Here is a 14,063-nt window from a genome sequence, read left to right on the forward strand (position 1 = left end):
ACAATGTAGTCCAAGAGCAGCTAGACAATTTAGGTAGCACAAACTCTAAAGGCCAAGAATGTAGAGCCAGATTCTTCTTTGTCTTCCAAAGGAGAGATTGATCTAAATCGTTTTATGAAGCAAGAAAGTGTGACTATATGATACAGGGTTTAAAGAGCTCCATTAATAATTACCATGGCCTTACACCACAGGGCCTATTCAAGAAATCTAAACTGGCTTTCTGAATTCTCAGTTTAGAAAGCACTTTTCACACCATTTGAGTCTCCTTTGAAATTGAAGGAACTTATTTTAAAACTGTGTAACTCTTACAATAAAGAGTAGCCAGATTCCCTTTTATATCCATTACCCTAGAGTGTCAATTCCATTGTGTTATAATAACTGGTTTGATTTTAATATATAAAATGGAGCTCCATCATTGAAATATAGTATAAGGATCCTAGTTTTTAAAAAGAAAACTGTAGGTTGGTAGGGATGGAGTATTCATCAGAAAGAACTTGATGAGTATTTGCTCTAAATATACCTCTTAATAGGAAGACATAAAAAATAAAAAAAATGTATATCCAAACTGGAAGAGAATGAAGCATGAAGCAAAGACTAAAAATCAATTGCAGGGCCAGGCATAGTGGCTCATGGTGGCTCATGCCTGTAATCCCAGTACTTTGGGAAGCCAAGCTGAGAAGATCACTTGAGTCCAGAAGTTCAAGACCGGCCTGTGCAACATAGTGAGACCTTGCCTCACCTCTACAAAAATAAAAAATAAAAAATATAAAAATTGGCCAGGCATGGCGGGGTACACCTGTGGTCTCAGCTACAGGAGGCTGAGGTGGGAGGATCCTTTCAGCCTGTGCGGTGGAGGTTGCAGTTAGCCAAGATTACACCACTGCACTCCATCCTGGACTACAGAGTGAGACCTTGCCTAAAAAATAAATAAATAAATAAATAAAATAAAAAATAAAAAAAATTCACTCAGTAGTCAAAGGTTGAAGTTTCCATCAACCAGGGTCCACACACAATTAGAGTAACCAGAAACCCCTGCAGAGATGAAGCATGAATGAAACATAAATTGCTGTTATATTAATCACTGAGATTGTGTTTGTTACCACTGTGTGACCTAGCCTATTCTCACTATTATCTTCAGCTTTAGATATTCACCTCCCCAAGATTTCACTTTTTGTTAGGGCCCTTAGGTTATTTTATGCCAGCTGAATAACACATTTAAAATAATAAATGTGACCGCGTGTGGTGGCTCATGCCTGTAATCCCAGCACTTTGGGAGGCGGGCAGATCACTTGAGGACAGGAGTTCGAGACCAGCCTGGCCAATATAGCGAAACTCCATTTCCACTAAAAATACAAAAATTAGCCAGACATGGTGGCACGTGCCTGTAATCTAGCTACACTCGAGGGAGGCTGAAGTGGGAGAATCACTTGAACCTGGGAGGTAGAGGTTGCAGTGATCCAAGATCACACCACTGCACTCCAGCCTGGTGAGAGAGCAAGACTTCGTCTCAAAACCAAAACCAAAAACAAACCCCAAAAATTAGCCAGGCATGGTGAGCGTGCCTGTAATCTCAGCTACTTGGGAGGTTGAGGCAGGAGAATGCTCAAACCCGGGAGGCGGAAGTTGCAGTGAGCCAAGATCGCACCATTGCACTCCAACCTGGGCAACAGAATGAGACTCCGTCTCAAAAAAAAAAAAAAAATAATAATAATAATAAAGTTACCCAGAATTTTTATTTCACTTGAGAGTGTTCTTCAGTGTATCCAAAGTGCCATGCTATCAAAAATAGAAGTCTCTTACTGGGTAAGGTTATTCCATTTTTTGGAGGGAGGGGAGTTTAATTTTCCTTTGGCATATGAATGAAATAGAAAATATATTTAAATTTTCTCTAGTTACATTTTGTTGCTTCAACATATATGATGCTAAGAAAGTCAAAATGAAGGATTTTTTTTCCTGTGTACTTTGCTTTAGTCCATGGCTAAAGTTCACATCCTAACCTGGCTCATCAGAGAATTATATTGCCTTTCAAACTTTAAAAAATTAAGATATAATTTACACACTATACAATTCACTCATTTAGAGCATACAATTCAATTGTTTTTGGTATATTCACAGATAAATGTAACCAACCATTAGCACAGTCAATTTTAGAACATTTTTATCAACCCCCCCAAAAAACTTTGTATTCTTTAGCTAATACTCTCCTGTCCCCCTACCTGGAAGGACTTTGGTGGGATGGTCTGGTTGCATATACCTTCTTTCCAGGGAAGAGTAAAAATACGACTTTCATTTTAATAAACATGGCGGATTTTGTCTTTGATTGCAAGGAAAATAATCAGAGCCTTTGCCTATGTGATTCCGCATTGAGCTCTTTCCTCCTGTCAAAAGACAAAATTTTAACAAATTGAGTTTAGTGATAGAATTGGCTTTTATTAGGACTTCATGAATCAGGCAGCACCCTATCTATGAAATTTAAAGGTGATCTGATGAGCTGAGCAGAGGAGGTGAGCTTTATAGGCAGAGAAGGCTGAAGAAAGCAGAAACAAGGAATAAAACACAGATCAGTCATTTCAACGCTACTTTCTTCATGGGGTTAAGGCAGAGGAGACTTTCTTATCATGCCAGCTGAGGTTGACTGGACCCCTTTGGACTGCTTGCTGTGAATCTCCTGTTTTCTTGAAAAACAGGCCGGTTTGTAAGTTCAGTGATTACGTAGCACCCAGCACAAGTGACTCACTCCATTCTGGTTTTGGGCTGGTGTCTTGGGGCCTAGTGCAGAAGTTCAGTCCAAAACAACAGTGTCCCATAAATTTTATTTAATACTCCTTCCAACAAAGAATCTTATTTGCCAGAAAAGACTTCTCGAGACACCTCATCTAAGTTGACCTCAACTCCACCCCGCTATGTTATCTGGGTTTGTCTCCTTCATAGCATGTGTCACATAATTTTCTGTGAGTGTTTACACTTTATCGAGGTGTAATTTATACACAACAAAATGTGTTCATCATAAGTATGCAATTCAATTAGTTTTGACAAATATATATAACTTCCATCCCAATCAAAATATAGCACATTTTAAATCACCCCCCATATTTCCTCCTGATCCTCCAAATTCAATCTTCTGTACCTTAACCCCAGACAATCCTCTGTCACTGTAGATGAGTCTCGTCTGCTCTGGCATTTCATATTAACCATAATTCAAGCTATTTGATTGCTTATCTAGTTTGTTTTTGTCTCTACTACTGGCCTTTTTTTTCACACCATGGTTTTCTAGCACAAAGTGTCTATATAGCACAGAGCCAGGCGGTGCCAGAGTGAATGACTCCAAAATCATTCTGTTTATCAGCTTTCATTTTAACAATGAAGGCACCTATAGATTTGAAGGGAACAGTGAGGACTTTATTGTGAGGGTTAACACACAGGAACCTCTTATGTCTGCCTTCTTTGCCCTCACCTTTGTCATCACAACAGTGTCAAAAACAGCCTTGAATGAGAAAGGATGTCGTGACAGGGGTCACACTCTTTCCTTTGGGCACAATGTGTGCTCATTTTAAACCAACATGTTGAAATAGTCTCATTTAATTGTAATGTTTTAAAACCTTGATCTTTCAACTTAGTAGGATAAAGATATTTCTAACGGCATCTTGCAAATCATACTCTTGATAACGGGACAGGAGATCAACTCAAAGCACATCCCACTTCTGAAAACATACTCAAGATGCTTGTGTTCTTCCAGCAATGTCATGGCAGCTCTGTTAATTTTGATAAAAGATTTCTCTTACTATAATATCATCAAACCTTGAATGATATCTATAACTGCTCTTCTCCGAAAGTGTTTGAAGCCTGTGAACTGGCATGTCCCTTTCATGCCTTGGGGAGGGAGGGCTCAGTTGGGCATGCCTCCTTCACAGGTGGAGAAGCTGAGGTGGAGCAACCCCGGTACGGAGTGATTTTCCTCGCTTCCTTTGCACGCCTTCATTTCCGGCATGGCGGTCTGTGCATTCCCCTTCAGCTGAAGTTCTAAATCTCTTTTTCTCTCAACTATCTAGGACACATGAGAATTAACCTACTCATGTAGATTACAGGGCCCAGCCCTCATTAACCTTAATATTGAAAGAAATACAGCTTTTGCAGTTGGAGAAGTAGAAATGCCCTTTCACTCAGCACAAACAGCAACATTCCCATGAGCTGAGGAGATGGGCTTTTTAGGGAGCAGTTCATCCAACACAAACTTTTGTTTCTAGTCAGTGAAAATTTCACATATATAATACCTCTGGATTTCTGGATCTCTTTTTAAAGCATTTAAAAATGACATCCCTGAGGTTCTTTTATAGTAGATCTAAGTGCTGTCTAGTCTGTATTTTCTTTATGTCTTCCGAATGAATAATTTGGTCTTGAAATTCTTATCTTCCTCCCTAGCAGGTACTGGATTGCTATTTGTTGAAGGACTGAACAGCTTACCCTTCACTCTTAAACACTAAAGTCGAATGAACTCTAGACCTCTTCTTTTCCAGGGATCAGGCTGTCTGTGCCCTGCTTTTCTAGTCTGATCTTTGCTTTAATGGGATTTAAGTGCTGAGTGAATCTCAGCCACGTCCTTATCCCTCCTCTTTGGTAGGTGTTGCTTTTGTCAATGACATTGGGTTTAGGGAGAGAGTCACCATATGGGTGGTGAGAAATAAATGTCTGTTGCAGAAGCCACCAGTCATGGTATTTTATTATGGCAGCTCAAGAAGACTAATGTTCTCACTTCCACTGAATTGTTTTCTTTATTCTTCTCATCCCCCATTTTCATTCTCAACTAGCATGGAAGTTGTCCATTCTATTTCTATTCTTCTAGTGCTTGCTCTTAAGCACTTAATATATGTTTAACTCAACACAATCTAAAGTTAACTTCTCTGCTCTTTCTGTTATGATAGTCTTGTATTTATTCTCACTTCACTCACATTAGATACTTACAATAGATTCTTTTTGAAAGAAGGTTACCTTTCTTTCCTTATAATTTTTTTCCTCACATCCCACTCTGGCTTTAATTATTTTCTTGACTGACAGCTCTGTGTAATTATTTCAGTGAAGGTCTGTGAGTAGAAAACCCTTTCCTTCTTTGTCTCAAAAAAGAATCTCTATTTTACCCTGCCTTTTGCATATAGTTGGGTATATAGGCATAGGAAAATAACTGCAAGGCAGTGCTTGTATCTGAGTAGAGAGACTACTGGTAGTTTTCCTTATTTATGTGCATATTCTAATTTTTCTATGCTGAATATTATTTGGATAATTTCTTAAAAGTTAAAAGCTACACAACAAAATGTGATAAGAAATGAATACTTTGATCACTGGCTCATCGAATCAGTGCCAAATCCTCATAGATTCTGATTATGTTTCCGCAAAATTTTCTTCAAGAGAACCATGGAAGGTGATGCTGTTGCTATGGCACCATAAAAGTAGTCCCCTTAGATGTTCAAATGGAGGAGTCACATCATTCTGGGCTCAGGTTTCAGCTGCTCTGGGTTGCATTTATTTGCACTACTTCAATGCAAATGTGCCTTTAATCCTGCTTTCTCTCCTTCCCAGTGGTGGAATGTAGTATCTGCCTTCATGTAAGACTTGAAGCTGGAGTGTGAAAGAATCTTAGCTGGCACCCACTGTACCTGGGAAGTATGGCTACATCCCCTCTCTGCTTTCAACGCAGATTTTTTTTTTTTTTTTTAACATGAGTTGATGCTTCAATTGGCATTGCAAGCAGCATCTGTTCATGGGATGGAAATCCAGAGTGTAATCCAGGTCTCCTCCAGAATCACCAGCTTTCAAAGGACCACATTGAAAATCAAATTTCTAAGGAGAGAACACAGCCAGTGACATTGAGCTAAAGTCATTTTTCCAGCTGCTCAGGGAGCTGGTCAGCTGGCGAAATCTGAATTCTCTTCACACAGAACTCAATGAGTCAATTAGTCCACACTCTGCTATTTTATTTTTAGCAGATTCTGTTTGGATTCTTATTTTCTCTTTTCTCTTGGGTTTTGGTTAAAACAGTTTTTTCTCTGCTCCTATTACACTGAATCCTGCAGCTGATAGGAGCTCCGAATTAACCTCTGATATTTGTAATCAGTAGATTTCTTTAAGAGAAAAAAAGCAACCAAATCACTCCTGACATCAAAATCCATCTGGTTACATGCACCTCCAAACTGGCCACGAGAGATTCAACAGAATGCAGACATTTTACCCTGTATGTGGCAGGTGTTCAGTATAGATGCATTGTTTTCACTTGATGATGGGCTTATTGTATTTAGGATTTCCTTTTTGGAAAACACCAGTAAATGCTCAACATGAAAAATAAAATTGTGGGACCTCCACATAACAGATGGAGAAGAGAGCACATGCATTTGCTCTCATTCCCTTCAGAAACCTCACTATTATGGTAGCAAATACATTTTTTTAAGAAGCCACAAATCTATAAGAGCAAAGAGAATAGAAAGCTGGAAGGCAGATAGATGAGTGATAATGACTTAGCAGGCAGCTGTAGAAAAGGCTGAGGTACAGTCTGTTTTATACAACAGAAATCTGCCAGTCCCAAAGGTTCAGGAACTGGGGCTGAAGAGGAGTTAAGGATGTAACTAAAAACAAGAGGATTGTTTGAAAGTCTGTTGAGAAAGAAATTCAAGTTCTATATCCCCTTCACCACTCTATGTAGACAATTAATTGCCTTTCTTCCACCACAATAGAAAACTAGATGTCTCACCTCTGGAGAGGGCTTCTGGACTGGGAAAATAGTGGCCAGAGTTGATGGTGAGGAGACAGTATTGTAACAGAGTGATTAAATGATTTTTACACATGGACTGTTGAAACCACCAGCCCATTTCTCCCTCTGGGCTTCTAGAATGGTGGGAGCCGAGGCTATAGCCTCTAGGCAGGAGACTGGTAGGTTCTTGCCTGCAAAATCTAATCAGCCCAGGAGAAAGATAAAAAATATTAGTATCAGGGGTGACTTAACTCAATGGCCCATTGTAATATTCTACACTTGGGTTTCTCAACAAAATCTAGTGCCCTTTGGGGCAGCATCACTCTTTGTTATGAGGGCTGCCCTGTGCATTGTAAAATATTTAGCAGCATACCTGGCCTCTACCCACCAGATGCCAGTACTATCTCCCAGAGTTGTGACAATCACCAGTGTCTTGCCTGCTGTCGAGAACCATAGCCCTATATTGCCCACAGTTGGTAGGTCTGTCTTGTGCTTTCAGATTTCCTATCAGTTTCTTAGTGCTTTATTCATTCCTAAACATAAGTGAACAACCAAAAGTCAGCAGATATCTGAAGAGAACAGCCTCTAATGTGAAATGCAGAGATCAAAATAAACATTTTAAAAAGTTTAGAGGAAAGACAGACTATAAAAGGAGATGAGAACATCAAACATTATATTATTATCCTGAGAGCAAGAAAAGACAATGCAAACGAACTCTCAGAAATTTAAAATGTGACCATAGATATTTTAAAAATGCAACAAACGAAATGCAAGAAAAAACTGAGGAAATCTCTCAGAAAGCAGAACAAAGAGATGGAGGATTAAAGGAAGATAAAAATTAGAGGATGAGACCAGGAGGACCAAGATTCAAGTGATACCTTCTAGAAGGAAAGAACAGAGTAAATGGAGGTGTTGGTTAGAAGTAAATCAGCAACAAATAATTCAACAACTTTTCCTGGAACTGATGGGCATGAGTTTTGTTGTTGTTGTTGTTGTTGTTGTTGCTGTTGTTTAATTAAAGGGCCCCCTTCATATCTAGCACAGTAGATGAAGCAAAGATTCACACCAAGCAAAACATACTGTCATGAGATTTTTAGAATACTGGGGTCAAAGAAAATATCTCAAAAGCTTTAAAAGAAAAAGTTGCATACACTATTTCAAAAATCAGAATGACTTTGTTTTCAGATGTAACATTGGAAGTTAGAAGACAGTGGAAGAATGCCTTTAAAATTCTGAAGGAAATGATTATGTAACAGTAGATTGAATTCACTTGCAGATGTGAGAGGTCTTTAAAATGTTCCTCCCATGGACTCTTTCTCAAAAAGCTACCAGAGGAACTGCTTCACCAAAACAAGAGAAAATATCAAGAAAAAATAAATTACACAGAAACTCAATCAGGCTAGTTTGAAGAAGTCAGAATGTTGCAAAAGATATTTCTCCATGAACATGTAACCGGTAGAACATGATGTATTCAAATATTTTGAGAGGTGATTGAGGCAACAGAGGAAAATTTGGGGTTTGAAGTAGTGATAAGTCCTTAGAAAACCAAGCATACACACAAACAGAAATTTTCATACCAGGGAGAAGAGAATTTTGCACAGGAAAGAAAAAAATTAAGGAATATAACACTACTAAGTTGTGAACACTGTTTATATAGCTACCATAATATAAACTCTATATGTTCAACAAATTATATTGTACTGTAGTTACTTTAGGAAGATGGTAGAACCAGAAAGGTGAGGTATGTGGTGGGGCAGGATAGTGCTGATAGAGATAAACACCGAATCCACTTCTTCCATGTGGGCAAGTGAGACTGTGTCTAGTACATGATATCTCGTGTCGGGCCATACCTGTGTACATGTGCACAGATCCTATTGCATGGATATAGATTTACACTAAACATTCATCTCATGGTTTAATACTGTATGAAACAAGTATTGGCTGAAGCATTAGATTTGTGTCATGGTTCTTGGCTTAACCATTTTCTTGCTGCATGATTTGAGCAGGTCATTTAATCTCTCTAAGCCTCAGGTTGATCACCAGTAAAATGGGAAATTTTATTCAGTCCCCAAACAGTCATTGAGCATTTCCCATGGGTCCTGTGGAAAGAGAGCTAGAACATACACTTCTAGACTTCAAGTTCAAGGAGGGAGGCAGACCAGAGAGCTGATGGGATATGACCAGGGTGCTGAGGGAGCACAAAGGAGGAATGGAGACCAACATTTATTGAGCACTTACAATGTGCCGGGAAATATGTCATGCGATGCTCCCAGAAACCCAGTGATACTACTGGCCTTTTAGTGGAGGAGGCCGATGCCCAGAAAAGTTAAGCAATTTAACTTGAGTTGTACAGCTAGAAACAAGAGGCAGAGCAGAATTTAGGCCCAAATCTTTCATGATCCCATTAAATTCCCTCTTCAAAAACAAGTGCCCTCCATGGACATACAGAGTAGAATAGCAGACATTGTAGACTCCAAAAAATGGGAAAGTAGTAGGGGGGTGAAAGTGAATGATGAAATACTACCCATTGGGTACAGTGTTTACTGTTTGGGTGCTGGTTACACTAAAAACCCACACTTCACTATGCAGTATATCCATGTAACACAACTGCACTTGTACCTAAGTCTATACAAATAAAAAATTCAAAACAGTAACATGTGCCCCCATAAGGGGCACCAAGCCTGAAGAAGAAGAGGAAGGGTCAGAAAGGATTTCTGCAGAAGGCTCTGCCTGAGGGGAGGGTTAATGAGTGGATTCTGCTGGTCATGGAAAAACCGGGACATGAAATCTCTCACTCCCGGACTGGCAACCTATGGCTGCTTTATTCATAAAGCTTCACTTAGCAAATATTTGAGTGCCTATTACATGCAGGGCCTATGCTAGGTGCTGAAGGAGATAAAAGTAAAACCAAAGCAGAACAGAACAAAACAAAAGCAATTCCTGCTCTGGATAAGCTTATAGTCTATTGGTGAGGGCGTTTATTATATGGCATGGAAAATTACACGCTGGAAGGAGCACCTGACACAAATACGCAAGGATGTGGTGGGGTGGGAGCAGGAGAGTCTCCCTAGATAGCTAGCTGGCCTGAGTCTGGAGGAAGAAGTAGGGGTTAGGAGAAGGCTAAAGAATAGGCTTCCTAGGCAGAGGGCACAGCACATGTGGTGCCCTGAGGCATACTACCAGTGTGAATTTGGGAAACTGTGGCTAGTTCAGTATGAATGAAACTTAGGTGCTCAAGGAGGAGCTATAAAAGATGAAATTGAAGAGATAAACAAGAGCCATTTTATGTAAGGCCAAACTGCTAAAGACATGGAAAGTTTTATATTAATGGTGAACCATAAATAGGAGAGGAAGGACTGGACTTTCAATGCAGGACAATCACTCTGCAGCACAAAGGGTGCACGGGAGTGAGACTGGGAGCAGGGAGGCCTGTGGGGAGGCAAATGAATTATTCAGGGAAGAAAGGATAAGTGACCTGAATGAGGGCAGTGACAGAGATGAAGACAGGCAGGTGGATTTGAGAGTGCCACAGAGGTGCTTAGTTCCTGCTAAGATTTCTGCCCAAATTCCCGTGACAAGAACTGGTCTGGAACTTGTGAGAGCAGGGACAACCTATCTGCAGCACCATTTTGTCCACAGTTGCCCTCATTCATGCCATAGCTCCCCTCTGAGGCTACAGCAGGAAAGGAGGCTTGAGGTCAATGAACTGGGGCCAGCCCGTGGGAAAGGTGAGGAAGGGGCATTCCTTGCAGAGGGAATAGCATGTGTTTTGGGGAACTGCACGAAGACCCCTATGGCTGGAATGTAAGGAGTATGTGGCAAGAGGACAGGTAATTAGGCTGGAAAGATAGGTACAGGCCAGATCTTCAGCAACTTTCTTTATTGGCTTGCTAATGAGTCTGACCTCTCCAGAAGGCTGTAGGAACCACTGATGAAATGCAAATAAGTTGGCCAGATTTCATTATAGAAAGACCATTCCATTAGCAGTATGAAGGATGTTTAGAAGATAAATAGGGAGGCTATTTTGAAAGGCTTGGGCCAAATAAGTTATAAAGAGAAGAGAGCAATGAGAATGCTTTTAGAGATATTTAGGGGATAAACAGGTCATAAAGCCTTCATATATGGGTGAGGAAGTAGGAGTGGACCTCCAGATTTCTAGCTTGAGCAATTAGGTTATATTTTGTGCAATCAGGCTGGCATAAAAATAAACTAAGTAAGGATGGGTGTATATCAGTTAGAGTTCCAGCAGGGAACACATGACTCACTCAGCTGTGATTTTTGAAGAAACTTTTCAATCAAGGAACTTTCTATAGATGTGTGGGCAGGTTTAAGGGAACCAACAAAGAATACTGAGATACCCAAGGTCTAGCAACAGTAGGAAGCTTTTACAACCCAAAGCTTCACAAGGACAAGGGAAATAAATAGAATTACCTGAATGCTGTGAGACCTGGGGCCCATGGAAGAAACTGAAACTAGTCACAAAGAGATGGAGCCAGAACTTCAAGAAACAGGGAGGAGTAAATGCCTGAACTTGCACCTCTTCCACCTGTCAATCTTCTGCTAGGACTTCCACTTAGCCAAACTCAAACGCAAACCCAAAGTTGCAGTCTGTAAAGGTGAGCCTCCCAGGACACAGAGCAGGACTCAGAATGGCAGAGAATGGATCCGGGGGACGACAGAATAGGAGAGAATTGTGGAAGAAAATAATGAGTCCTGTTATCAATATTTTGGCTTCTAGGCATCTGTGGGGCAATCATGTAGAGCTCAGCAGAGTTCTGGGCTGCAGATACATAATTGGGCACCAATGTCCAGTTTGATGATGACCTATGTTTCATACTCAAGGATTGTTAGGGAGATTAGACATGATATTAGTGCTTTAAAAAGTGCTCTGGATTAATAGGCATTGAATGACCCTCAGAGAGATTGCAGTAGTTCTTGCAGTTTATGCATTTAACTAGTAGTAGCTTGAGTATTTATTTCTCCAGTAGTTGGCAAGATGTATAAAATTACATGGAAGAGAGGGATGAACAAACAAACAAAACCTGTCTTCTTTGCATAGATTAAACCTATTAAATATCTGTTACACTTAGCACATATGTATCTAAACTTTTTGCTTTAGGTAATTTATTTTTCTCATCCAGGTTTCTTGAAGTTTTAAAGACTGTACTAAATGATAAATATCAATTATGTATAATACTTTAGGACATAGTTCCAAGATCTTCTAAATGAAATAAGATATTCTTATAGAAATAACCCATCAATAATTAAATAAGTTTTTCCAGGGGAAAAAAGTGCTCTGGAAATGCTAAGATACTAAGGTATGAAGCAAACATAAGGTGGTGGTATTGTTAGTAATACTATTCTTAGGAAACACACTTTGAATGAAAGGTAAACCTATCCTGTATGATCTGTCCATTCATCAAAAAAGCCTGCGTGAACTCCCGCCCCATCTCATCAACACGCATAAAGCTTGATGGTGTGCATAACCACATACTTCAAAGCAGCCCCTCTTGAGTACCATTTGGAAGGTCATGTACATATTACAGCATGCTGCCTCTGCATAGAACATTTTAGGAACTCATCCACTGTTCTTTCTGGAGCTGGCAAACATGTTTATAAATATCCTCAGTAAAGGCAAACTCATTATTTGAAGGGGAATTTGATTTTGTAAATAACCGAAAGTCACTGGCTATTTAGTGGTCGACACAAGAAAACCTCCCAACTTGTAAGTTGGAGAACCTGAATCCCAGCTCGGAGTTGGCGAGAAACTCTACATGACATAGGGGCAAATCATTTTGTCTCCTTCTTTTAAATCAGACTCATTAAAATACGTATTTTCAGAATCCAATAATGAAAAGTAATTGGATAATGAAGCTGGCACAAACAACTTACAGTAAAAAAATTAGGTGTGATTTTTCAAGTAATGAGGATTTTCTTACATACTAACAAGGGGTCCTGAAGACAGTTTCAAAACAAGAGTCTCAGAAATTGTTTGAGTTATCGCACCAAATTTGGAGAACATTTATATATTCTTAAGGAGACAGCTTTTATTTTGTTCTGTTCAGGATTTGTTTACAAATAGCAGTATTGGTCTCCTTAGTCCTATTTGATGACTGTGTCATCTATAAGTAATTTTATTCAAAAGGAATGACCAAAATCTCTGGAAATTCCCAGACATTAATGTCTCAACATGATCTTTATCCTCCAACAAACCCCACCTTCTACCTAGACTTGGCCCTGGCCTTGACTGAACTGTAGGGCTCAGGCAAAACCTGGATTTCTAAGGGAAAAAAAGGTGCACAGAAGCCCTGGCCTCCCTAATTGGGGAGCCCACTCTTACTGCCTCATTAAAATTGCTAGATACCAGGGGACTGCCTTCCCCAATGTGTTTACTGCACCCAGAGAAAAACATGTTTGAAAAAGGCATTGCAATTAGTAATTGCCACTTAAGATTCAACTAATCATGAAGGTGTTTATGTTGACCATTATAATCAGGGCCTATTTCCTTCCTACATAATTACGATGCTTGACGATGGCTCTGAGGAGTCATCTCCCTTATTTACCTGGCAGCAGACAAGGCTAAATCCTCGAGGTGTTTCTAGTCCTCAAGGGAAGGAAGCTAAGTGCATATGGGTGTTACATGCATACCTTATTTTATTGCACTTTGCAGACACTGTGCTTAATACAAATTGAAGGTTTGTGGCAACCCTGTATCAAGCAAGTCTAGTGGTGTCATATTTCCAACAGCATGGGCACACTTCGTGTCTCTATATTACATTTTGGAAATTTGCATAATTATTTCAAATGTTTTCATTATTAGCGTATGTTATGGTGATCCACAATCAATCATCTTCGATGTTACTATTACAATTGTTTTGGGGCACCATGAACTATGCCCACACATGCCCATATGTGAACGTAATCTATAAACGTGTGTGTTCTGACTGCTCCACTAACCGACCCTTCCCTCATTTCTCTCCTTCTCTTTGGGCCTTCTATTCCCTGAGATACAAGAATATTGAAATTCGGTCAGTTAATAATCCTACAGTGGCTTTTAAGTGTTCAAGTGAAAGGATGAGTCATACATCTTTCACTTTAAATCAAAAGCTAGAAATAATTAAGCTTAGTGAGGAAGGCATGTCGAAAGCTGAGAAAGGCCAAAAGTTAGGCCTCTTGCTTCAAATAGCCAGGTTGTGAATGCAAAGGAAAAGTTCTTGGGGCCAGGTATGGTGGCTCATGTCTGTAATCCTAGCACTTTGGGAGGCCGAGGCGGGTGGATCACAAGGTCAAGAGATCAAGACCATCCTGGTTAAAACGGTGAAACCCC

At 39.8% G+C, this 14,063-nt stretch overlaps 1 long non-coding RNA gene across 1 annotated transcript in view; it reads right to left on the bottom strand.

The window, feature by feature from the left end:
• LOC116481843 (uncharacterized) overlaps positions 1-14,063 on the bottom strand; it is a 58,002-nt gene that overhangs the window by 33,310 nt on the left and 10,629 nt on the right. The window contains exon 2 of the long non-coding RNA XR_004251645.1: positions 2,217-2,378. This is a non-coding gene — a long non-coding RNA (uncharacterized LOC116481843). The remainder of the gene's footprint in view (positions 1-2,216; positions 2,379-14,063) is intronic.

Source organism: Hylobates moloch, unplaced genomic scaffold (genome assembly GCF_009828535.3).
Source record: "Hylobates moloch isolate HMO894 unplaced genomic scaffold, HMol_V3 SCAFFOLD_14, whole genome shotgun sequence".
Taxonomy (NCBI): Eukaryota; Metazoa; Chordata; class Mammalia; order Primates; family Hylobatidae; genus Hylobates; species Hylobates moloch.